Source organism: Prunus dulcis, chromosome 8, assembly GCF_902201215.1.
Source record: "Prunus dulcis chromosome 8, ALMONDv2, whole genome shotgun sequence".
Taxonomy (NCBI): domain Eukaryota; kingdom Viridiplantae; phylum Streptophyta; class Magnoliopsida; order Rosales; family Rosaceae; genus Prunus; species Prunus dulcis.
The window spans coordinates 1408707-1435607 of NC_047657.1; the positions used below are offsets into that span (position 1 = coordinate 1408707).

Sequence of the window (26901 nt, forward strand, 5' to 3'; positions counted from 1 at the left end):
AGTTCGTGGATGCAAGTTCAAATCCCCCTTTCGTAGATTAGATGTTGTTGACCCTGCAACTAAATGATTAGAGAACCATGGTTTGCTGCTTTCCAATCATCTTGAGCACCGAAGCGAATATACCAGCTGTGGTCACAATATTTATTTATTTTTTTTTTGGGACAAACTGGTACTTAAATAAAAGGCTAAAAGTCATTTTTGGTCCCTGTGGTTTGGCACTTCAACCACTTTTGACCCTATAGTTTCAATTCCGTCAATTTTTGACCATATAGTTTCGTATTTGTAGCAATTCAAGGTCAACTTAGTATTCCTGCCAATTTCTTTGACGGTGCAAGGGGCAATTTCTTGAACCCAAAATCCTTGAGCATAAAAACTCGTCTGAAACTCCCCTAATTTCATATTAGGGCTTGAAATTGGTCATTTGGGTTTAAGGTTCTTCAAAAATTTGCATTAGTGGTTGAATTTCAACATGTTTTTTCTCTCTCACCAATCTATGGAGGAATCCGAATTTGGAGATTTGTGCTCTGGTTATACATTAGCATTAGGTATCTAGAAGCATGCCGATGTGCAAATTCTGTCTCAGTTTTGGAAGAATCCTGGTTGTGCATCTTTTGAAGGATTAAAGTGAAGGTAGAGATTTGGCCTCCTTGCATCCAAGTTCCAAGTTCGAATTCCTCTTTTGAATCCCCCTTTCGAAGAATAGATTTTGACCTTGCAACTAAATGATTAGAGAACCATGGTTTACAGCTTTCCAATCATCCAGAGCACCGAAGCGATTATACCAGCTGTCGTCACAATATTGATACATAACATTACTTTTTTTTTTTTTTGGGGTTTTTAACTGTAAACATCCCTAAACTTTGCCTCCAGTTGCAATTGGGTCTGTGAACTTTTTTTTTTTTGAGGCAATTACATCCTTTAACTCGACAAGTAGTTCCAATTGAGTCTTACCGTAGCAGAATCTGTCGAGTTTGATCGTGTGAATAGCACGTGCTCTTGTTGTGAAGGGTATATTGGAGTTTTCAAGATGGCCAACCAAGAAAATGCTATTGAAGCTGAAGAACAAGAAACCCAACCCTTGAAGCACTCATTGCTTCTTGAGAAGCTGAGACTCAGGCACCTCAAAAGCTCTGCTAAACCACAAACCAAAACAACCGTAAATCCAAATGGGCCTGCCTAGAGACAGAGTGAGGATGGGGTGGGTAAGCAGAGAGTAAGAAAAAAAGGGAGGTTGAAAATTTTGGGGGATTGGGTCTGACTAGGAGGTCTTGGTAGCTGCGAGAGAGATGGGTATCAAGGTTCCTACTGAAATTCAGTGTATTGTGTTGAAGAATATGAGTCCCATATCGGAAACTTGACTAAATAAAATACAAAATATAATGAATGGTTCTACTACTAATAACACTGAGGTCTTTTGTAATAAAACCTCACACTTACTGGGCTTTGTAAGTGGTTAAGTTAGGTTAGGGACAATATCAGTGTTGTTAGTAATGGGCCGCTAACAAGTCTCTCTGAAATTTAAATTGGTATCAGAGCGGGTTGATTGATTGGGCCTGAATTGGGCCTCTACCCTTACCCAATATGTGGTGTTCACATGTTAGGCTTGAATGTGTCCCTACCCTTTACCCAATACGTGGTGCTCACGTGTTAGGCTTGAATGATGGACTCCGATATGGACTTGGCTCCACTTGTGGCCCACTATGTGGTGATTCCATGTGAGGGGCATGTTGAAGAATATGAGTCCCACATCAACAACTTGACGAAATAAAATACAAAATATAATGAATGGTTCTACTACTAATAACACCGAGACCTTTTGTGATAAAAACCCACGCCTACTGGGCTTTCTAGGTGATTAAGTTGGGGAAAATATCGGTGTTGTTAGTAATGGGCCACTGACCCGTCTCTCTAAAATTTAACATATTGAAATCCCAGCGGTGCTTGATCGGGTTGGTGAATAGGATACATAGGGCGTGTTGGTGAATGGGGTGAATGACGACGATGGAGAGCTTGATCGGGTTGGTGAATAGGATACTGAGGGCGTGTACTGTGCTGGGCGACTATGAAGGCAGTGATAATTCCTTCTCTTTGTGGGAAGCTTTGCCCTCTGTTGCCGTCGTCGGTTACCAGGTCTGTCTCTCACCTCACCACCTTTGAATCATTTTGTCCCATTTTTTATGATATTTGTTTGTTAAAGAGGGTTTTAGGTAGAAAAAGTGAGAAAGGATGAGACTTTTTTGGTAGATATTGATTGAAAATTACTTTCAGTGAGAAAAAAAAAAAAATTTTGGTTTAAGAGACAAAGTGGAACTGGTGTTCTTTTTATTATTGTTGTTTTTTAACATTTGGTTTCCTACTGAACTTCACACCGAGATTATCCAGTGAAAGAGACTCTTGGAACTCGAAATGACGCTTTTACCCCTCATTTTGATGGACAAATTGACAGACTTGGATGACAGGACCCAATCTCGTGAAGTTAAAGGATGTAATTGCCTCAAAAAAAAGTTCACGGACCCAATTACAATTGGGGGCAAAGTTCAAGGACGTCTACAGTTAAAAACCTTTTTTTTGTTGGGCAAATTGTGTTAGGTAGGTGATAATTTCTTATCCTTTCACTTGTGCCCTTCAAAATGTCAACTTCACTCTTTATGTAGGCTTCTACGCTTGTGCATAATAGATAATTGAGGAAGAAAAATATCTATGGTACCTAGGTCAAATAAATAAGCCAATCAATTTGGGAATTATTTGATTCTTACCCTAATTGGGAATATGATTTTAATCAAATCCCTAATTAAATCAACTCCAAATTGGGGAAGAATAATTCATTTCAATATGTAGAATTATTCTTCGAAACCTTAGCCTCCCAGGCTCCTATAAATACGTGGCTACACTAAGCGCACGTTTACGTATCAGTAATGGGTATGGGAGGAAAGAGAATGATTTACATTCCTAACTTTCCCTGCGTTTACTTGCAATCAGGAATGAAAAAAATAAGAGGGCCCCACCTCAAAATACATAATCACATCCCCTAAGAACTAGGTATCAAATCAACTATGGGGGAGTAGTCCATACGATTCTCATTCCTGTTTTCTCTTAGTAACTTCCAAAAATACCATTTCCACTTTACCATAATTCCAAAACACCCCAAACCCTAAGAAAAAGAAAAACTCGTTTCCAAGAAGTTCCATGTATTTAATGTATGAAGATTATGCAGATTATATATATATATATATATATACAATTCCGATCTCTTGGACTACAGAGGTCTAAGAGATTTGTGGTCACTCACCATTAGATGTAAATTCAACGGTTCACTAACTCTTGCACTCATTTTAAGAAACTTTTTTTAAACCATTGGATTAACATCCAAAGGTGGGTGAGTACAATCTCTTGGACCCCTGTGGTCCAAGAGATTGGGGCTGTATATATATATATATATATATAGATATATATATATATATATTTATTGGAGTTTATTTTTTTCGTTTGAAATTGGCTCTGGACAAGGTGTTATTAACATTATCATTGAACTGGGCTCTTGTTGTTCATTTCAGCATATTGATTCCTCATGTTTGCACCGCCTTATTGATTTGCTGCAGGATTAGTTTGGTCTCCTTAGCCAATTTGAGAATTATATATGTGCTGTGGTGAAAATGTGCAGAGCATTTTAGTAATCAAATTAATTTGGATTCTGATTCATGAAAATTAGTAAATAATAACAATAGGAACCAACCCCATTCCTTTGCTAATTCCATATGTTTAGTAAACAACTTAATGGGAATGATTCTTCCCATACCGATTCAATAGTTCTCTTATTCCTAAATTCTCTGATTCCTTACTTTCTCCGGTACTGATACATAAACATGCCCTAAGGGTTGTGGTACGTCTAAACTTCTGTCTGAAACTCTGCAGAAATCCTCTCTCACGAACCCTAGCTGCCACACTCTTCCTTTCTCACACACAAGGCTCATGCCACTCGATTCTCCCCTAGAGAAATCTCCGTGCCCTTTGTTAGCTATTGTTTTTCCTACAAACACTTGACTTAACTTAGGCATCGGAGGGCTTTTAACCAACACCCCTCGAGTGTGGCCTTTTCACTTCATATTGTTTTGCAGGGAGAAAGAGAAGTGAAGAGGAAGAAGGGATCTTCAGACGAATATTCTTTAGGGACGAAAATCATAGAGATGTCTAATTTCTGACTAAAAAGCTCTTGGTATTTTGTTTAAATTGAAATGGATTAGTTTCCTCCAACATTTCATTCATTTTTATGTTTGTTCATCAAATCACATATTTAAGAAAAATAACTTCACGAATTTCTTATGAGAAACTAAGACACGTCTTGCATGTAAATTATAAGAAGCCAATCACTAAAATGAGAATGAGAAAAGGAGCCATGTATTTATTATGAGAGACTCATGTATTCCCTAAAACATTTGAAATTTGTTTCAATGAGTTCGGTCTCACGGTTGAGGTTTGGGCTTTTATAAACAACGTCAGGATTGCCAAATCCACCCAAAATTTGATCCCTACACCCAAAAACAGTTATGAAGATTTCATCTTTTTTCTAAAGAGTATGCAAAAATAATTCATCGAAAATTAGAACGAGCACAAAATTAAACCTTCAGAAAAGAAAAAAAAGGCAAATATTTTTCCATTTACAGATAAATATTTTCCAGTATTTGAAATTAGATACAGAATGTTCAGTGGTTGCTTACACGAAAACGTTAGGTGTCTCTAGTGGCTAAGTCTAGCTGTCCTACTCTTCAAATTAATTGTTTAGAAGTCAGTTGTCCTTGATGTGAAGGCAAAGGTGATTACTATAGTTTTCAGGATGGAAAATTCTGTGGTGCCTTGGCTGTATCTGTACAGCCACTAATCCAAGGGTTGAGTTTGCATTTTAAAAATGGATGGTTGAGATTGAATGACTGGATAACCTATTCAGCCCTTTGTTATTGAGCACCTGAGTCACATGTGACTCTTATAAGGGCTAACAGAACCAGACGCATGCTGTGGAGGTGGAAGACGACGCTCGCTCCAAGTTTTCTCTCTAAATTGAATCGTAAGAGCCTCCAGCTCTTTTCTCTGCTTGCCTAAATCCAATCATAAGCGCCCCCAAATCCTCTCTCTGCTTGCCCATCAAATGCTCTCCCTGCTTGCCCACCAAATCCTCTCCCTACTTCCCATGAGCGTGAAGAAAGAGAGAGAGACGACGAGGCATGAAGAAAAGCTCCTCCAATGCGATTCTTGTTTTGCGAGGTTTAACGCCTCGATGACCACCATTGATCCACGATCGGATCCGTTCAAGAGCTCACCGTTGAAATTGCGTAGTAATTAACACCAAGACCAAAGATCTGATGGGGCTAGGTACGGGATTTCCAGGACCCATCAAAGTTGATTTTGAAATTTAGGGTTTACTGAGATCATTGTTTTTTATTTGATAGAGCGACATGCCTAAGGAATTAATTAGTAGGTCGGTCTTTGATTCAATGCATTAATGCATTCGCTGTTTGTTTCCATTCCAGGTACTCTCTGTCTGCTTGCTCAAGATGCGATAGGGTGCGATGTGGACTAATAGAGGCACTGGCAGCGGGCCTTCCATATCTTTAAGGTTTTACTCCTTACTCATTCAAGCATGTGGATGTATGTTTTTCTTTTGTAAAATTTCATTTTTTGTTTTTAAATGGAAACAAAATGAACAAAAATAAGATCTATGCCACACCAGACGAAGTCACATTGACACCCTTCGATCCCACGTCCTTAATCCCAACCGTTACTTTGGCCCTGTGGATGAAATCTTCGATGTTCGAAACCTGTATCAACCATCAGAATGTCTGGCTTGCCTTCGACGTCCATAGCTTGTACCACAACAATCTCTGTCAAGTCAGGGATTATGATGATTTTGTCGGTCTCTATGTGGATGATGAAAATGATAATTTTGGTGGATTTGAGCTCAGCAATTGCAGTCAGTACATGCCATCTTTGCTTCTGTAATTTTGATCGGCCTCTGGCCTCTAATTATTTATTTCAACGTTTCAAGATTTCAAGATTCATTACACTACTATTGCGACTCTGTTCTTTTTCAAGTTTATGGTCGTTTAAAGTTTCAATAATTAATCTTGCTGCCATTGTTTGTATGTCCTAACATTTGTTGTAAAATGTGTCTAAATTTGATGAACTGTCTACGTTTTTTTGCTGCGTTCTTATAGCATCATCTGTTATTGGGGCTCTGTTCTTTATCAAGTTCATGGTCGTTTTAGCTTTGTCATTTGGTTTCAAAGATTAATCTTGTTGCTGGGTTTATCAGTTTGTTGAAGATTTTGGTCAATCAGTCTGAATTATTTGGTTTCAAAAATTAATCTTGTTGCTGGGTCTTTCAGTTTCTTGAGAGGATTTCTGTCAATCTGTTTGCATCAGTAGTTTGTGTTTCCCAATATTGTTTTGTCATAAAATCTGCTTAAATTTGATGAACGATCTGCACTTTTTCTTTCTAGTATCTCCTCCTTATCTAATTTTTCTCGTCTCTTCTTGTTCACAATTTCAATAATCTAGGAACTCGGCGATTCATTGAAGGTGAAATCCCCTTGATTTCTGTGCACCTTCGTGAGCTGGCTGTACCTACACCTCAGTTCCAACATGAATATCATGTGATCGTCGGGATACATTCGAACGAGTTTAGGCGTCTTATCACTTATCTGGGCCATTTCGGAGTGTTAGGTACTTTGTCAGTGTAATTGCTACAATGATCAAGTCAGAATATTGTGATGAGAATATGTTGATCATTTTCTCATTTCAGTGCTTGACAGTGATCATGCTTCCTAGTTCTTCATCATTTACTGGTGATTTTGCATCATGATCTTTGTTTGTGGTGTATGCATGCTGATACACATTCACAAGGTTCACAAGATTTTAACACTGATACTTGGTTTTCGTTTCGTCATTGAGTTGCTCACTAGGCTCGTATGTATCATCGCAGTTGCTGCACATGTAACAGATACTAAAGTTAAGTTCTCACCGAATCGAGGTCGTCACGAGAAAACTGAAGACAAAGCTGGCGACTCTGCCTAAGCGAGGTCCTCAACTCTTCTCTCTGCTTGCCCAAAACTGATATGCAGAGAGGTAATCGTTGCGAAATTGATGATGGGTCCAGCCTCCATGATGTAGTGGTCACCAAATTGAGTGGAATTTAGTTTGATTTGTTGGAATTGTGTGAACGACGACATTTGAGTTGGTGGAGAAAGGAAGTGTAAAGAGGATGCGTTGAAAATTTGGAAACATCAAGTAAGAGTTCAAACAACCCTCTTTTTCTGGTTTATGAGTTGAATGTATTTTGGGTAATGAGTTCATGCAGTTTAGGAGTTCAATATATTTTGAGTAATGAGTTTATGCAATTGTATGTTTTTAGCTTCGTGTTTAAGCTCTGAAGAGTTTGCCGACAGTCGGGCAACATTTGCATTGCAAGCATGCAATTGCATGTTGGTGATGCAATGCAAGAGTGATTGTGCACAAACGAAAATAAGAAAAATGGATCATATTTTACTGTACATGCATAATTAGAAATATTTTTTACTATAAATCGAAGGGCTCAATTATTTGAAATACAGAGCATGACAAACGGTAAGGGGCAATAATCCGAACATATTATACTACAAAAGGACCAATTATTCGAAAATATTTAGTAATAGAAATTGTCATGTAGTACAAATCATATTCAAAAATATCCCCAATTTCGTAAACCATAATGTGGTTAACCCTAATATGTATTAATAGCCATAAGGTCATAATGAAGTAGTTACTTACTTTTCTTTGTCTTCGCACCATACATTCATTAACTTTGCGTTTTTAAGCTATGTGGAGTTTGCTCACAGGCGGGGAGCGTTTGCATAACACACATGCAATTGCACTACGGCGATGCAATGTATGAGTGACTGTGTGCAAACCGAAATAAGAATAATGGATCATATTTTATTGTACTAGCATAAGTAGATATATTTTGTACTTTCAATCACCGGGCACAATTATCCGAAATACATAGCATCACAAACGAGAAGGGGCAATTTATTCTGAACGAACGATTTTACCCCTACATGTTTATATAAAACAACCCATCATGTCCACAAAAATTTAGATCATTACTCGGTTTTTGTCTTTGAAGAATCTTGATCAATAAGCTTGAAAGCAATTGGGTTTTGGGGTTGATACATCTGGCATATCACCACATGCTCTCCATTTGTTTGCTGAAATGTCACACTCATGTTGGGTATGCAATGGTGGCACTGCACTTCTTGATTTTGATCTTGGCTACCATATGGGCATTCAAGACAATGGTGGTGGTGAGTTTCTTACGAGTTGCTTCATTGAAGGGTTGATGACAGAGCTTCGCTAGGACTTGTACTTGCTTTGTTTTGTCTCTGTTCAAGAAGCCTCTAATGATTGTGCAGCAGAGTTTTGGTCATTTATTTCTTTTTGAATTTGCAATAGTCATGTTAATTGTATCAAGGTTTCTTCTTTCTATTGTTTATTGTGTGCTATTCATAGTTTTATACCAATTATCGCACATCATTGGTCATGAATCTTTGCAACCTTTGAGTTGGATTTTTCTGATTACATCAAGTGCTTATTCAGAAAATGGCAATTGTCCTTTACACAAAGAGTCTGACTAGAAAGAAGCTGGATATCATGACAGGCCAATTTTTTGGTGTTACACTCCAAATAACACGGTGCTTCCAGTTTTTGATTGTGTACTGACATTGAGAGGGACAAGTTATGTGCCATTTATAGATGACATTTGGAATGTCGAGTGGTATTTTTGCTTTTTGAGTGTTGTATTAATTTGTTTGAGTTTTAGATAACATGTTATTTGTGTTAGATTTAATGTGTCAATTTCTGTTACAGATTATAAGCTTACATGGGTCTGCCTTCAAGAAGCTTTGTTATATTCATAATCAGCAGTTCATTTTAGTTGCTTGCTGTTTTTTGGTGCTCTCCTCTTCATCTCTGCTTTTCTCATTAATTCATTTATTTAGAGTTGTGTCCAGATTAGGCTTTAATTTTTGTTCTTCTTTTGTTTTCTCAGGGGATTCTTTTGGCAGAGGAGTTGAAGGGTTAGAAGCAGTTAGGTGAAGAAAATGCTTTCTTTCAGTTACTTCTATTTCAACTTTCTGTGAAATTCCTTTTTCTTGTGACTGCAAACGCTCTGACCTTCTAATGCAGATCTTATAAGAAAGAAACAAATTGGATGATATTTAATCCAAGTTATATGATCTTTATATGATGAATAAATTGTTTTAGTATTTGAACCCAAAGATTGAGTCTTTGGGTGACTATGCCTTTGTTTGTGTGTTTAAACTTATTTATCTGTTTTGCATATCAATAGCTTCATTTTGGTTTATTACCAAGCATCCATTTGGTATGTGGTTTGGCAATATAATGTAAATTGAGCCACTATTCCTGTTTTCATTAGTTGATATTAGTTTTGTTCTTTAAACTATCTATTCTGTTTTGTTGTGCATAATGGATGAAGTCAAAAATTTCATATGGGAACAATTAAGAGATAAAGCTGTGAAGCATTTACGGTATATACATTACTAATATGATTGTCTTTTTAGCGGAGAAATAATTAGTATAGCTCTATTTTTTCTTTGCTTTTCCTTTTTTTTGGGTAAAGAGTTAGTTTAAGTACACAATTGCTGTTTGAAATTTGTTAATGTTTTTGTGTGATATCTGTTTTCTCTTTGTATAAAAACCCTTAAAGGCTAATAATATTTCCATTTTCCCAATTGAACGCCCATATTAGTCCCTTTTCCTATAATAGGAACATTTGGTTGCAATTTTTTTCTTTCCTGTTCTGTATTTAGTTTAAGTTTCATGCTTCGTGATTGTAATTTTTTTATTTTATTTTAAAAGAAAAGCGATAATTTTCTTTTTTAGTTGCACTATTATTTACTTCAATTTGGGTAATTGTCATCATAGAATTTGATTGGTTGTATTTTGAGGTTCTTTCATTATTTGGTTGTTCATTCTAATTACTGTTTTTTTATTTCTTGCTGTTCAAATTTGTAGATTGTGTAATTTTATGATTTCTCTTGCGTCTAATTTTTTCCATTTTTCCTATTGTAGGTGCACAAATGGCAAGGAAGGTGCACATCACCGCATTGGTTACTGAAAAGGAGTATGGATACATGTGAAAAAACAAATAAAGGAAATTTGTACTGGATAATTTGTCTTTGTGCCAAAATCATGAGTTGCTTAGGTGAAATACAAATCTGTTTTTATTATTTGATTGTGTCTTTTGAGGGATGGTGCCAAGTTTTGCGTTATTCTCTGTGACCAAAGTAATTTTATATTTATTCTAGAGTGTTGCTAAACGAACCTTAAAATTAACTGAGTACACCTTATGATCTAAGTACACCTTATGATCTAAGTACACCCTAATATTTTAATTAAAATGTAAAATTAACTAAGTACGCCCTATAAAACTACTAAAAATTCTCTGATACACCCTAATACTTGTAGCATTATTTTATAGTTAATTTTCAGCTTGATTTTTTTAATAGTGTTTATAAATCTTTGACTTTTCATATGGATTTATGCTTCTACTAAAACCGTTGACACTGTTTTTGCAATTCCAAGTTCTTGCAATTACCACATCTTTCCTTAAAAACACAATAGGACAAGCAATCTTTTGATTAGGGTTGAATATAGTTAGTGGGGTGCACTTATTAAAATTATATTTGTTTCACAATTCCATATATCTTTTTTGGTCATTTTATATTAGGATAAATCAGTAATTCAATATATACTTTTATAGTAGGATGTACTAAATTAATTTTAGGGTTCGTTTAGCAGCACTCTTATTCTATTCTTAATAATGGAAGTTTGTTCAAACGAACGTAAGGGTTTGCTTTCGTTTAAAAATACTCGACGTTCCGCCAAAAAAGAAGGCCAACAAAGTTACTTTTTTAAACCAACAGGGTATTTGTTCAAACGAACGCAATACGTGCGTTCTTGGAGAAAAGTTACCCGTTCGCCGAAAACATGCCCCAACCACCTTACTTTTTTAAACAAACGGGATATTTTTTCACACCAACGCAACAGCTGCGTTCGTTAAGGAGAGTTTTCTGTTCGCCGAAAAAATATATCCAACCAACTTACTTTTTCAAACAAACGGGCTATTTGTTCATGTAAACGCAGGGGTTGTGTTCATGGAGTAAAGTTGCTCGTTCTTCTAAAAAATGGGCCAAACTAATTTACTTTTTCAAACAAACGGGCTATTTGTTCACGTCAACGCAGGAGTTGTGTTCGTTGAGTAAAGTTGCATGTCCCCCAAAAAAAAGGGCAAAACTAACTTACTTTTTCAAACAAACTGGCTATTTGTTCATGTCAATGCAGGGGTTGCGTTCGTTGAGTAAAGTTGCTCGTTCCTCGGAAAAATTGGCCCAACTAACTTACTTTTTTCAAACAAACGGGCTATTTGTTCATGCGAACGTAGGGATTGCGTTCGTGGAGTAAATTTGCTCGTTCCCCAGAAAAATGGGCCAAACTAACTTACTTTTTCAAACAAACGGGCTATTTGTTCACGCAAACGCAATGGGTTGCGTTCGTTGAGTAAAGTTGTCCGTTCCCCGGAAAAATGGGCCCAATTAACTTACTTTTTCAAGAAAACAGGCTATTTGCTCAAGCGAATGCAGGGGTTGCGTTTGTTGAGTAAAGTTCCCCGTTCCCCGAAAAAGTGGCCAAGCTAACTTACTTTTTCAAACAAACGGGCTATTTGTTCATGTAAACGCAGGGGTTGCGTTCGTTGAGTAAAGTTGCTCCTTCTCCGGAAAAATTGGCCCAACTAACTTACTTTTTCAAACAAACTGGCTTTTTGTTCATGCGAACACAATGGATTGCGTTCTTTGAGTAAACTTGTCTGTTCCCTGAAAAAATGGGCCCAACTAACTTACTTTTTCAAACAAATGGGCTATTTGTTCACGTGAACGTAGGGGTTGCATTTGTTAAGAAAAGTTGCCCGTTCTCCGGAAAAATGGGCCAAACTAACTTAATTTTTCAAACAAACGGGCTATTTGTTCACGTAAACGTAGAGGTTGCGTTTGTTGAGTAAAGTTGCCCATTCCCCTGAAAAATGGGCCCAACTAACTTACTTTTTCAAACAAACGGGTTATTTGTTCACGCAAACGCTGGGGTTGCTTTCGTTGAGTAAAGTTGCCCGTTCCCCGGAAAAATGGGCCAAATGAACTTACTTTTTCAAACAAACGGGATATTTATTCATGCGAACGCAAGGAGTGTGTTCGTAGAGTAAAGTTGTCCGTTGGAAAATGGACCCCACTAACTTTCTTTTTCAAACAAACGCACTATTTTTTCACCCGAACGCAAGGGTTGTGTTCGTTGAGTATGTTGCGTTCATTTGATAAAGTTAAATGTTGGTATGTTCGGTAAGAAAAAATAAGAGTTCATGAGAAAGAAGAAGACATGATTTTTTATTTTTTATGTTGTTTTGTTTTGTTTTGAGTCGAAGAAATTATTATTATTATTTTTTAAAGAAAAAGCGTATGGGTGTGATATATACTATTGTTAATTTAATTGGATTGTCCCCTTATATTTTTCACGTGCTTCTTTTTTAAAACTATTTAAAATTATGTTCTTAAAATTTTTCACGTGAGCCTTGTACCAAGGGATATGCACTAGAAACCAACTCCACTAAATAAATTTTTGTGTCAATTTGTTGCACGTTGGAGTATATATACAATTGTTATAATATTAATATAAATTATGTAAAATAAAAAAATTTAGGGAGTCCTCAAAAATCAGGGGCCCTGTGCATTGGCGCCACTTGCACTATTTCAGGACCGCCCTTTTCCTACTAGTTGGGTTAATCTTAACTATCTCATATATGGGGAGATAGTAGGGAGCTCAAGAGAGACCTATAGGCACCATGTTCAAACATGGCTTACAAACTGCTCGGGTTACGTGACTTGGTATGACTATTGTATGAATCTAGATGGTTGTTCCTCATTGTTTGAACCTCATTGGAGCTCTTCATTTATGTAGATGGACACTTATCTAAATTGTAATCCAATGTTAAAACAAACTATGGATTTATGCATAGTTTATTCATTCTAATCAACATTTTATTTTCAAACTTTTCATTAACACGCATTACATAACACTTATATTTCATCATATGTATATCTTATTATTAGTAAATTTTGAGTTTTATTTGTTCAATACATTCATTGATAATGTACATAACATTTATGAAAGTTTTATACCAAAATTATGTGTTTCAATGCCTATATCTGTCTTCTTCTTTTTTCGATACCTAAGACGATAACAATATATCCCCCAAAATATCCGTAAATTGAAGGCCCAATATTATTTGCATGGCTGATATTTTAATCCTTGGCCTTCCCTCTGTGAGGTGAAGAAATTGGATTCAGGTCTCGAGTAAATAGCTTAGATTTACAGTATGGCTCTCAATTGCAATGTTAAACCATACATTAGTTATATCCATTTTATTTTTTTGGTCTAAATATAATATAGATAGTCTAATTATTCTTTTCTATGGGTATCTATACATTATTGTATAATATTTTAATTTCTTTTAGTCAAATATAATATTTTAATGAGTATATAGTATATGTAACAATTAAAAAAGAGAACCAGTTTTTTCTGCCAAGAAAAATGGAGAACCAATTAATCGGTCACTTATTTTGAGCGATAGGATTATTAGTGATTAATCGGTCACTTCTATAGAAGACGTATCAGGATTGAACTTTTGAATCAAAAAATGGCATAATTGGCGGTGTAAACGAGTGCACGACAAAGATGACACATTACCGAACCCAATAGCATTAATTGCTAACCGCTTCTCATTTGACAATTTTTCCACCGTACGATGGAATCGGTCCGGGCTGCATCTAGTTATACAACTCATCTCATTCACTGAGTCGTTTACTTGCCCGCTTGAACCTTCTAAGGCAGAACCATATGTTGCCTTCTCTGTAGTGTTCAATTTCCTCCACTTATTACTAATCTCTTCTTGTACCTGAAATAAAAAATTCTCATTAATATACCCTTCTTAATAAAATAATTAATAAACTGACCAAATCATTGTCATCTCTCACCTTATGGTCCAACTTTGCATTGGCCACTTTCCCCATTTCATGTCGTTCTTTTTTCCTGTAAATCATTTATTTATTTTTAAAAAAAACCATTATAATATTAAGCAACCACATTTCCAATTTGTAGATGTACGTGTAACTTACATGAAATTAAAAAATGCATCTCGGCCAACTCTTGTTTGTTGCACAGTACTCTCGGCCTTGCGCTTTCCTTTCGCTGATCCCCTTTTTTGAGCTTCCATAACTTGCACAAATCAAGTACAAAACACTATCATGCAATTCTCTCTAGCGCCGAGAATTTGAATACTAATCCAAAGCCTAATACACCCTAAACCCCGTAAACCCCGTAAACCCAGTAAACACCACAACATCACATTGCTTAATTAAAAAAATACGGGGACCTGGATTTGCACACAGTTGCTTAGTAATTGCATATACTGATATGCAATTGCAAGACACTACTTGCAAGTGCATCAGCCCTCGATTATAACATTGCACAGATAATGCACACAACCCACCAATGCATTTCTATATTGGGCCGACATTCTTACTCATTTCAAATCCCAATCCAAATCTTAACCAATCCTAACATTACACTTTCGGAACACTTTACTCCCCATAAAAAAAATTCAAAAACACAGTCAAACCTACCTACCTACCACGAAATCACCTCACGTGCATAATTTCAAAACAAAACTATATCCTGTAATTGCATTCAGTTACTTGGATTTGCATACAGGCGATTAGTAATTGCATATAGAGATATGCAATTGCATGAACATAACAACCATGAATGTGAGATACCCACTTCACCTCACGACACTTTTCAGACTGAGAAACCCACTTCATCTCATGAATGTGAGAAACCTACTTCCCCTCTTGCCCCAATTCATCACCACAGAAATTCAATTAACAATAACATAAAACATAGTGTTAACTTACCTTCACAAGGAACTAATACCAAATGCTTTCACAAGGGCTCGATTGCAGATGAGAGGAGTGCCAACAACCTACCAGCGACTGGAAAAACTGAATTCCAATTCCTATTATCAACCCAAAATGCTAACCCAAAAAATTTCCCCAAAATCCAAACCCTAGAATATGGGTTTTCTACAATGATGACAAAGAAGAGAGAGAGGTTGCAGAGACAAGGAAGAAACTTTCTACATAAGAGGAGTTGAAGAAGATGACTTTGATGTAATGAAGATTATCAATTTCAAGTTGAACCCCCTCCACTTTGAGGAAGAAGACATCGACTGAGTGCATATTAGGAGCAGCGCGTGAAACATTTACCTGCTGACCAGGTCAGCAGGTTTCCCTTGTTTTTTAAAACCCCTCACGTGATCAGATGTACCGGTACAGCTGATGCACCACAGACAGACTCTGACCACAATTCACATCCGTACAAAATTCGAAGATTTATGTACAAATAAGAGATTATTGGTTTGGTCTTATTAGAAAAGATTGGTATGCCCAAGTAAAAATTGTTGGGAGACTTGTGTTTTGAATAACTTGTTCCCCTTTTAATGAGTGCTGTTATTTCCATCCATATGTCTTATTTTTCCACCCACCTTATCTTTTCACCCACCATATAAATTTTAAAAAACCCAGCAATATTCCTAAAATACCTTTTTAATTTTACCTCATTTCCTCTCTCCTTAATTCTCTCTGCTCGTGTCTTCTCTCTCTCTGACATCCCATTCATCTCTCTCTCATTTTTGCTCTATCTCATTGTCATAACAGAGCTTGAACAGGAGCTACATGCTCCCTGTAGCTTCAAGCGCACTACATTTCCTTCAATTTCATGTAATGCAACATTTCCCCCATCGGAAATTAGATATGGTCGGATTTCATCCAATACACTTTCAACATTCTCTGCAGTCAGTGACAACTCGACTGCTGAATTTGGAGTAGCAACTGCCTTAACCACTGTACAGTAATGAAATAGATGACCATCAAACATCCAACTAGGGATAAGTAAAAAGAGACTCAGGGTCACAGCACACCTGTTACACGGACAATCTTAACACCTCTACAACAACAAGAGCATTACACACATACATTGTATGATTTCTTTCTCTACTCCACTGGATGCATGCTTTTGGGATGTAACAAAGTCTTAAAATGGCTGTTAATCACCTTTTGTTTGGGCTTGGAACGGTCTGTGAAATTCAAAACAGTATGGCATACCTGGAGTTCATGTCCCTATTGAACCTACGTATGATCTTTGATTATTTTTCATATCTGGAATAATACAGTTGTCAATATTGCAAATCAAAGAGCAAGTTTGGACATCCCATTCATCTCTCTCTCATTTTTGCTCTATCTTATTTTCCATCTCCCACACTCCATCTTTGTATCTATCTCTTATATGTTTACTGAACTAAAACAGTTTTTTGCTGTAATTTTTATTTTTATTTTTGTAAATATGGATTCTGTAAATAAAATCACATTTATGCTCTTAGCTTTCTACTATTGTAAATAAACTTTTTCTCCAGAGTTATCCAAGGACCAGAAATCTATTGAACTTTGCAATAAAAAAATATAAAACGCCCATTCTTAAGACATGGGAATGTCAACGAGTATGGAAAACTAGAGTTGCCCGAAAATGAGAGAGATAAGGGAAAAACAACAGTCCTCGCCCAATTCACATGTGTCACCCTTGAATTTATTAAAAGACCAAGTTCAACCATCATCAGATGCAATTATTTCTCTAGTTATAGTAGTAGACCTTGTAATATATATGAATTGTTGTATGCGAGTGATGTATGGGGTGGCCCATTCTGTAGTCCATGGTTCTCGGTATCTGTCCCAGTTTGTTGCTATAGGGGGAATTGGATGACTTGGCTTCAAGAATACCAGCACAAAGGTGTAAATATATATAGATGAGGACATATTTATAAAATAAACAACTTATATTCAGATTATAAAATACCTGCACAAAATGACGATTGATGAATCCGATAGCGATCTCTCTACGATCTGATAGTGGCAATGGTCTTGATCTAAGAGTAAGAACATTAGACATTGTACATTAGATAGGTGCACAAGTACAACATCATAACATGATGCAATAATATGGCCCATGTCAGGCATAGTCATCCACCGATCAAAATTTGCATCAGGTCCAAAGTACGCCAATGAGTGCTTTAGCTCATAGACCCTATTTTCAGACCCATAAAGTGCTGAATAGTGAACGGAATAAGACTCAAGCTCATTCAATAAATCTCTTCTTGCTTGTACCCATCCATCCTCACCATAACGTAATAATGCTGCAATAGCTCTGTACCCACAATGTCCATCTGCTGCCACATCTTTTACATGATGGATGTACGACCTCAATGGTTGTGGAAATGCATCAACAAACTCAACTGGCTTATGTAGTGGGGTGCGATACACCTGCACACATGTATATAGTTAGTTATAAAATTAGTATAGACGTGCAGATTATATCATCTTGCTATGATAAATATATAAATATATTATACCCACCCTCTCCTTCGGTCGCCTCTTTTGTTTTGCACTCACTTTAGGAGGAAGACCACTAAGACTACATCCATCCAACCTAGGTATCTACAACCTCAAATAAGGATGGATCACGACGAGTAGATTTATCCATCTTCTTACCTGGCCTACCTCGAGTCTTGGTATTCACAAATGGTTCCACAAGTGAAGTAGTTTGTGGCGCTACTAATCCAACTCCTATGAAATAACTTCATCTCTGCATCATAGGAACACTCCGAAGTTTTTCTTTTAAGTGCACATGTCATGTCAAGTTGCCTCCAATGAGGGTCAATGCACTCAAGTGGAATAGGTTTACCGTCTTTCTTGTACTTTACAATCTCATGAGCACATGGTAACCCATGAGTTAGTCGTAACTCACAGCCACATGCCTCAGAGTCAATACCATAATTGTTAGCTAGGTTGGTCTCCTTGAGTACTATAGGGGTCTTTTGTTCCAGCAGCCTGACGAATGGGCTTGGGCTGCCATAGGAAGAAAACGAACAGAAATTCCCCAAATGCCTGAGTTCAAGAACCAAGCCCCCAAAAGAGTTTTTGAAAAGTCTGATGAAACTTTAGAAAAACACTGTTAGATTCTTTTCACTAATAGCCAAATGAACATGATAAATCGATTAATGGCTTAGCTTGAGGAGCTTGTGGCATGGGAGCTAAGCCTTCACAAGTTTAGCAATTTGAGAGAGAGAGAAGCATGGGTTTCTTACAGAGAACAAAAGTTTGCAGTAAGACATAGGAAAATTAGAACGATTTCTACCTTAAGGGAAGGAGAAAAACAAACGACGAAGAAGATTGGGTGGCTTGAGTAAATTCCCAGATACTTGACAAAGCTTGGTCAGGCTCTGGATGATGGATTTTCTGGGTATCAAAAGCCTTCTTTTATAGCCACAAAGAGCCCTAATTTCATCTAACCTTTTCCTTCCTCTTTCATTACTTCTTTCCACTTTATCTTCTTTAGTGAAATTTTCTCATCCGAGACGGATAGGTAAGGAGTTCTTTGTGGTTCCAAGGTTTTGGCATGGCTGGCCTTTCTCCATGGGGGTGAAGCGCCACTAACTTTCTTCTTGATTTTCCTATGGGAGCTAACAAAGGAAAAGGTGAGAATGGACATGTTGTTTACCCAACGGGTAAACCTCTTGCTCGCCTCGATTTCCTTTGGTTTTTGTGTTGGCTTCCGTGACAATTTTGGGCAAAGGCTGAACGTGTCTGCTAGATATTTTATAGAATGTTGGGCTGGGCTTTTTCCAAGGCCATGGGTTGGTGTTATTCTACTGTTCAGTGATTGGTTAGCTTGTTTTCGTCAAGCTGCTGGAAGCAGTTGGCCTGTTGCGTTTTTTAATAAAGTATTTGGGCATTCTAATTAACATTGGTTTTTTCTAAGCTACTGTATTCTTCCCAAGACGTTGGGTCATGTTCTCTCTCTCTCTCATGCAAGCCCATGTTTTTGGGCCAAGAATGGGCTCAAGTTTTGGAGCTCCCAAGTAGCCCAAAATTCTCATTCCTTGATCCCTTAATTGGGCCTAGTGAATGCTTGTACCCATCCACACCACAACCTTCTCAGCAAGCTCCGAGTAATTTTGTGGCCCGGGCCCACTTAAGCTTGTGGCATAGCTTAATGTTTGAATAATAGCTCTTCTTGCATGACACCTTCGCTTGTGCTTGAGTTTTATTATGCTGTAATAGGCTATAATCCAGCCAAGTAATTCCGAATAGGTATGTGAAATTGGTACTTAGGTGACAATGGGTAAACTTAAAAGATATTCAGCCAAAAGGATGCAACAAACTTCACACACACATAAAGCATACCATGATGTACCTGCAGCCCTAGAGAATTACTAGTGACAACCTAGGCATTCAGAAGGACCCATCAATCTAGGCATCCCCTGTGCTAGCAACAACTACGGTGAAGGTGTGTGAAGACAGCATAATCAAGCAAGCACCAGACAGCAGATAATGATGACTAGTCAACCACAATTCATACGATGACTAGTCAACCACCAAGAACACAAACCCAGAAAAATACAAGAATGCAATCAGAAATTGTTCACCCAGAAACCCACCATTGGGAAAAACTGGGGGTCATCAACCGACCAGGCAATCCACTAAGTAGAAAAAGATTCTTACAAAGGAATACAAGCAAGCTCAAGCAAAACCTAGATCTATTTAGGAAGATGAGCAATACCTCCTTTGTGCAATCTTCTTCTCCAACTTAGTACAGCTTGAAACCCAGTTCTTCATGGCAATGGCAGCTTCTTCTTCAGCTCATTCATCCCATGGCACCAGCTTGCAAGCTCAACTCAAACAGAAACCAAAATTTGGATTCAAAGGAGAATAACCAATTTCTTCAAGAAACCATACTCTTGAAGAAATCAGTAGTGAATCTGATCTAGATATAAATGAGAGAATGTTTTTATTAAGCTAGATGCAGATCATATTTCAAATGCAGTTTTTTCATAAAGAAATCAATATGGAAAAACTCATAGATGAAAAACTTGTTCTTTCTAGAGGAAGAAAAACGAAAAGATGGAGAACAATCTTTCCTACAATTCTTACCACGAAAGACGGCTGCCCAAAAAGGAAATAGCCAGACCTATACAGCCCAAAATATTCCCTTAGGTCAGAGACCCATCTGGCAGCAGAGAGAGAAAGGAATAGGACAAAAAGGTTTGTTATCCAGCTGGAGAGCAAGGATGACTAGTCATCCAGGAAACAGATGACTAGTCATCATCTTATGAAAAAAATGTAATGCAGTGTTATGCAATGCACAATGTTTACCTTTGTCAAGTTGCATGATCCTCCATATGATTGTTGTTAGTTAAGAACACCTAGAGAAGCTATTCTCAATCTAAACTTGAGCTTGATAACAATAGCAATCCTATTACAAAGTTGACAAGGGAAGCCAAAAGAAAAATACAAAGTGCATACATTAACAGTATGTGAACGAATTTATGTAGGGTTGGCATGCTCTTGGCCCTTTTGCGTGTGCTTACTTGGCAGGACACGTGGCCCGTAGCTTGTATTGGTGTGTCCTGCAAATTCTCTTTTATCCCGATTGAGCTTCTTTTGCGTTCACTTATCCGAGTTGGGCCAAGAATTAATCTGGGCTTAGCCCTTTGGATTTTTTGAGCCTCAACAAGTACCATATATAGTGCACTTATTGAGACAAAACCACGAAGTTCCTTAAAATCTGAACTTCTAAAATCATGAGGCACCGCTATCAAACTTTTCTTGAACGAAGCCTTAATTTCAGTGTGTTGCAACTCAAGTAAAGCGTGTATATTTTCCCATGTTGTGGCAAATGTTCCTTGGCTTATTCCAAGTTGTCTTTTTAATCTTGCATGTGCAATTTCAGCCCTATTGAAGTAAAAGTATAGTAATATTAAAACAATTTGTATATATAGTAATATGATTCAAATAAAGTAAAAAAAATATAATTGAAATCTATAAATCAAATAAAGTAATAAATACAATTAGCATTACCTATTTGAAGTTGTATTCCCAAAATGCATGCATTTATCTATCCATGCAGCAACAAACCTGTCCTTACTAAACTCATTGAGTAGTTTTCTCGCCTCCCTTTTGAAATCGACTTCAGTTGGTGATGCAACCATTGAATTCCATTTAACTAAAAACCTATTACAATCATCCTTACTTTCACATTCAACTTTGCATTTGGCTAGCACATTCTTATTAATATGTCATTTACATAACATATGCTTAGCTGTACCAAACACTGCGTCAATGGCTTTCATTAAAGCCAATTCTCTATCTGTGACAATAACATCGGGCATAGCTATATCATCCATCAATCCCCGTAGTACACTTAAGGCCCATACATAATTATCTTCTCGTTCCAAAGAAAGATAGATGAAATCAACACAAAATGTCATATTGGTAGACATAACTCCAACAATTTCTAACAATGGCATGCAATATCTATTGGTCTTATAGGTACAATCCATTATCAAAATACGTGGAAATGCACGTAACAAGTCCAAACAAGTAAGGTGTGTCCAAAACAAGTCCAAAATAATATTTGTGTTTGGGCAACTCCTATGCCACTCAATGTTATTATGCTCAAATAACTTACTCATCAATTGTTGCATTTGGGATCTTCCAGCTTTCTCCAACAGCCTCCAACGTTGACGTGCATTATATATCATTCTAAGTGTGGATGAATTATGATAATCTCTTCGCTTTAGCGTATCAAAATTTCCTTTGGTCGCACGAAACTTTTTGACATATCAAGTAACAATGATGTCTCCTCAAACGATAATCTACCAGCAAATGAATTACCCTCCAAATGAGCAGCTGCTATATGATTATGCACTCCAGTGACCACTATCAGCAACCAATGATCATCTGCTTTTAGCTTTTTACTCTTTAATTCAAAAGGGCATCCACACCTTTTCGATCCTGCATGTCTTCTATCCTCATCCTTTATATCTTTTTTGGGAATTCGCTTTCTATATTCTTCATACCTCTCACAACCCAAAGTAACTCTAGGCTTCTTATTTCCTTTTCCACCTTGATCAGATCTTAAGGTCACAATAACAAAACCATTCGCCCTTCCAACTTCACGAGCCCATCGTATTAATTCTTCTCTACTGTTAAATATCTGCATATCACCAATTTCACATTATACATCAATTTACAAGAGTGTAAAAGAAAAAAAAAATTACTTATTTCAATCAAACCTAACTGTAGACACCAAAATTTGAATTCTTGTGTTTACACTAACCTCTTTCGTGGTAAATTCACTAGTACAATCCACTATTTGTTCAAAGTCCATGTTACTACAACTAGAATATTCATCTCCCTGAAAAAAGAAAACAAGAAACAATAGTAAGAATATATCTCCCTAGAACAGGGCCTAAATCGTAGTAATACAGCAGTAAAATATCACTAAATTTAATGACAAAGGCTGCTCAGCAAGCAAAAGATGACCAGCCCTTGAAACCAAAAGTTGGCTCACATTCTCCAATTTTTGAACATACCCAGCAAACTCTTTGCCCACCTTCCAATCTGCTTTGGCTCACGCTTCTCAATAGCTGTAAGTCTCCCTCTTTCTCAAATATTAGTTCAACCTATTTTACTGAAATATGATTCAAAACCGTTATAAAATTGTGTTTGATTGTTTTCAAACTTTCTGGTCAGCATACCAGAAAGGTTGGAAGGTGGGCAAAGAGGTTGTCGACCAGCCCTTGAAACCAAAACTTGCTCATCACATCTTCATTCAAAATATCCCCCACCAACGACCCATTAACCCCCAAAGCCTTCTTCACCAAATCGTCGAATTGTTTATTCATCCCCAAGTTTTCAGATTTTTAATTTGCTTAATTAAAAAAAATCAGAGTCCAAGAAATACTCATCTCCCAATGCTTTAAGTAATCCTAGCAATCTTAAAAATTCTGTTCAAATAGGATTAACTTACCTTTTCGCCACAATCTTTCTTCAACATCCGTTCTGTTGTTTTCTTCTTCATAAACAATTTGATTGAATGAATAGAAAAGAGAAGAAAATTATTTGAGAATTGAGTTCTGAGCACTGAAACGCCTTCTTCACCTTCTCATGAGCAAGGAGTCGTATTCTTGTATTTTTTTTTTTCTCTCTTTAAAACGATAGGGTTACTTGAGAATCGAGAAGTCTGCGTTTTTTTTTTTTTTTCCTTTCTTTCTTCTTCCTTGAGTCCTTTTAAATCATTTTACAATAGGGTTAAATTTGTCTTTAAAAGTTTAAAGATAAGGTGGTGGGAAAATAGGACAGGTGGGTGGAAATAGCAGCACTCGTTTTAATTTAGACTGTCGTTTGTATTTTTATGTTTACTTGAAAAAAAAAAGGTTATGACCGCGGGTCTTGGAGGCAGTATTTGATGCTTACAAATTTTCAAGTTACTTAAAGAAAACATTATTGTTTGGTTGATGAAATATTTGCTTAATTTTTATTCGTGGCATTAAAAAAGGAAACCCCACCAAAATGTACAGAAAAAAGCAGATGAGCATGGGCTTTGTTTATAGAGTGCTACTAAATAAACCCTAAAATTAACTAAGTGCACTCTATTACCAAACTACTTATTGAATTACTAATTTATCCTAATATAAAATGACAAAAAAGGATACATTGAATTGTGAAACAAATATAATTTTAATAAGTACACCATACTCACCATATTCAATCCTAATCAAACGTAGAGAAGTTTTCATACAACGAACAACCCAGCGAGCACTGACGGAGGCTCAATTGCATATTTTCAAATCCTAAAATACGTTGTCGATGAAGCCAAGAAACATCAAAATGTGAAGTAACTGGTCCTAGTAAATTTGTAACTTTCTCGGACTAGCGGCGAGTGCCATGGAACTATCAGCTGTTCTTTTATAGTGATTTTACATAGAATTTGTTTATCTACTTTAGACAAGCAAGATATTTTGCTGGGAATTAAAAATCCATAATTTTATGTCCTTAAAAATGGTAGGTCATAGTAGAGATCCCTTGGAGAAATATTTATTACGATATTTAGAATTATAACATGAACATGGGTGCTTATTGGGAAATTAATTATAGATATGTGTGATGTCGAAGATTTATACAAAGTATTAGGGTTGTGTGATAGAGTGTATTAGGGTGTACCAGGGGTATTTTTGGTAGTTAAATAGGATGTGCATAGCTAATTTTATGTTTTGATTAAAATATTAGAGTGTACTTAGATGATAGGGTGTACTCAATTAATTTTAGTGTTTGTTTAGCACCACTCTTATTTATATTAGGTTTGTACTGTGCTACCAGGGAAAGTTAGTGACTGCGAAATTGTTTTTACGTCCCATGAAGACCTTTAAGTGACGATTTAAAAATTTTCCTCAGTTATCTTACATAAATGTGACAAAATATAATTTTGTCACAGAAGACATGTGTTTCTTGTACTATTAGCAAGTGTTGCTAGTAGCACTCTTTAACTATAACTCAAGGCTTTTTATCACAAAAAGACCTTGAGGTTAACAAAATTATCAGGTTGCATCTTTTATGTTTTCTATGTCATTCGCAGTCCTCAAGGTTAATGTACATGCTCACAAGTATTCATTGTCATCTTATTCCGTCTAAAAGTCTGTTAAATTGATGACATGTCACCATGTGGGCCTCATGCATATATAAACACAGTCTCCTTCTATTGAGGGATTCCTCAAATAAAATTATTTGAGGGACACCCTTTAGGGTGTCCTACGATTTTTTTTTTCAACAATCCAAACAATATATTTTTTAAGCCTACATTCATAGATCATCCTTACAAAAAATTAGACTAATCGGAAACCGTTTCAATACTAATGGTGTCCTACAAAATCAATGAACACGGTGCTTCAAGAAAGTACTAAAATTTCAATAATCTAATTGAGTGGTCAAATGATATTGGATTCAAGTGATTTTTTGTAGAGATGATCTTTGAATGAATATCTATAAAATAGATGGCATGGATTAGTGAAATACAATATGGAACGGGCCCTACAAGGGTGTCTCTCAAATAAGCTTATTTGAGGGATCCCTCAATAGAAGCTCATTGTATATATATTTAAAATGACGCATGAAAATTTTGGTGTAGGTGCGGCTTGATACAAGGTGTGGTTTGTAAGTCTCACATTAGAGAATACAACAATATAGGTGGACCACCCCTAATTGCATTAAGGCTTTTAAGTTAAAACCCCTCACCTAGAGGTCCATTGGGCCTAACCTAACCCAAGGATTGGACTTAGGTGGTTAAGGTGGGGACAATATCAATGCATGGTTTAGACAGGTAATCGACTCCAATTGGGCACGTTGGTACAAAATTAGTATTAGAGCATGGTTCATCTAATATGCACTTGATTCAAGGTGGAGCCATTGACATGTTCAAGGACGTGACTCAAGTAAAAATTATGGACATGCGAAGAAAGGTGGAGTAGGATAGTGGAGCAAGGCTGAAGAAAATCCTAGGCATAGCTAAAGTAAGGGCCCCTAGCGAGGCTCAAGAAAATCCTTGTTGGAAGAGGTGGAGTTGTAGGGGCTCAATCCTAAAAGGTGTGGGTGTTGTGAACGGGCATGTTACCTTGGCTTGGATCTCGCCAAGGTGAAGATTGTTGGTGTAAGTGGCTCCATGATATGTAAGTCCAACATCGGAGAATACAACAATAATCTACAATTTAAATATAGGTGGTCCAATCCTAATGCACTGAGGCCTTTTACATTAAAACCCACACCTAGAGGTCCATTGGGTCTAACCCAACCTAAGCATTGGACCTAGACGGTTAAGGTAGGAACAATATCGGTGCATGGTTTGGATAGGTAGTGGACTTTTATTGGGTCAGTTGGCACAGCAATAACTTGTCGTGCAAAAATACTCTAAGACCTTATCGTTGCACATACCACGAAGAGAGTAAAGCAAACACAAAATAACACAAAGATTTATAGAGGTTTGGCCTTGTGCCTACGTCATCTTTAGTGATCTCCTCGAAAAATTTCACTAAAAGAATATGAACAACTTTTGTTACAATAAGAACTCCCTTAGCTCTCTATCTTCTCCAACCCTAGTCTTAATTTCTTTCGTACCCTTGCTCAAAGCCCTTGATGCCATTGTAAGCCCTCAAGAATTCACATGTCTTGAATTTTGTCTTGTGTATCTCTCTCTCTGTCTCTTTCTCTTACTTTTAACCTAGCCCTAAAAGTCCTATTAACTCATAGGACTTGGGTTACAAGTTAACTAGAAATAGGAAACTAAAACCCCAATAAAATAGTGATTTGATTGATTGCAAGTGGACAATATCACTCAAATTAATATAGTAGTAAGTAGAGTATTGTTCCAACAAGGATCAAGTTAATTTATTAAATATTAGAGTGATTTAATTCTAATTATATTTGAATTAAACAATAAGAGAATTATGATGATTAAAATCTAATTAAGCAAGTAAAATAAATTGAGATTAAGGAACTAATGTAAAAGATGAAACAACGATGATAAAGCACTAGGGCACCTATTTAACCTAGCTATTCCCACCCAAATCCTTCTAGATTGTCAATCCTAATTACCTAACATGTTGATAATCATTTTCCCTTACCTCACCAATACTCTCTTCCGAGATATATTAGTTGTATTCCTTACCATCAACCCACTCTATTCTTAGTTATGAATTTAGATAGCTAAGAACCCATTAATATTTGTGGAAAACAATAAAATTACACAAACCATAACCTAGTCTTTCGAGTCGGCTATGTAATTTATGGTACTTGTTACTAGAAGCTT

General features: G+C 36.6%; 2 long non-coding RNA genes across 4 annotated transcripts; one reads left to right on the plus strand and one right to left on the minus strand.

Annotated features, from left to right (window-relative positions):
• Positions 1-5571: 5571 nt before the first annotated feature.
• On the plus strand, positions 5572-10142 carry LOC117636428. Of its 3 annotated transcripts, XR_004587070.1 has the most exons (5): positions 5572-5608; positions 6550-6714; positions 6974-7278; positions 9074-9116; positions 10117-10142. It is a non-coding gene; the product is annotated as an uncharacterized LOC117636428 (long non-coding RNA). The 3 variants fall into 3 exon arrangements; XR_004587069.1 differs by lacking the exon at positions 5572-5608 and having other exon boundaries at positions 6360-6714; XR_004587071.1 differs by lacking the exon at positions 5572-5608 and having other exon boundaries at positions 6360-6714; positions 9074-9111.
• A 3863-nt stretch (positions 10143-14005) lies between these two features.
• LOC117612271 lies at positions 14006-14479 on the minus strand. Its single transcript, XR_004583334.1, has 3 exons — positions 14268-14479; positions 14127-14181; positions 14006-14047 (listed from the first exon to the last, which is right to left on the minus strand). It is a non-coding gene; the product is annotated as an uncharacterized LOC117612271 (long non-coding RNA).
• Between the last annotated feature and the right edge of the window lie 12422 nt (positions 14480-26901).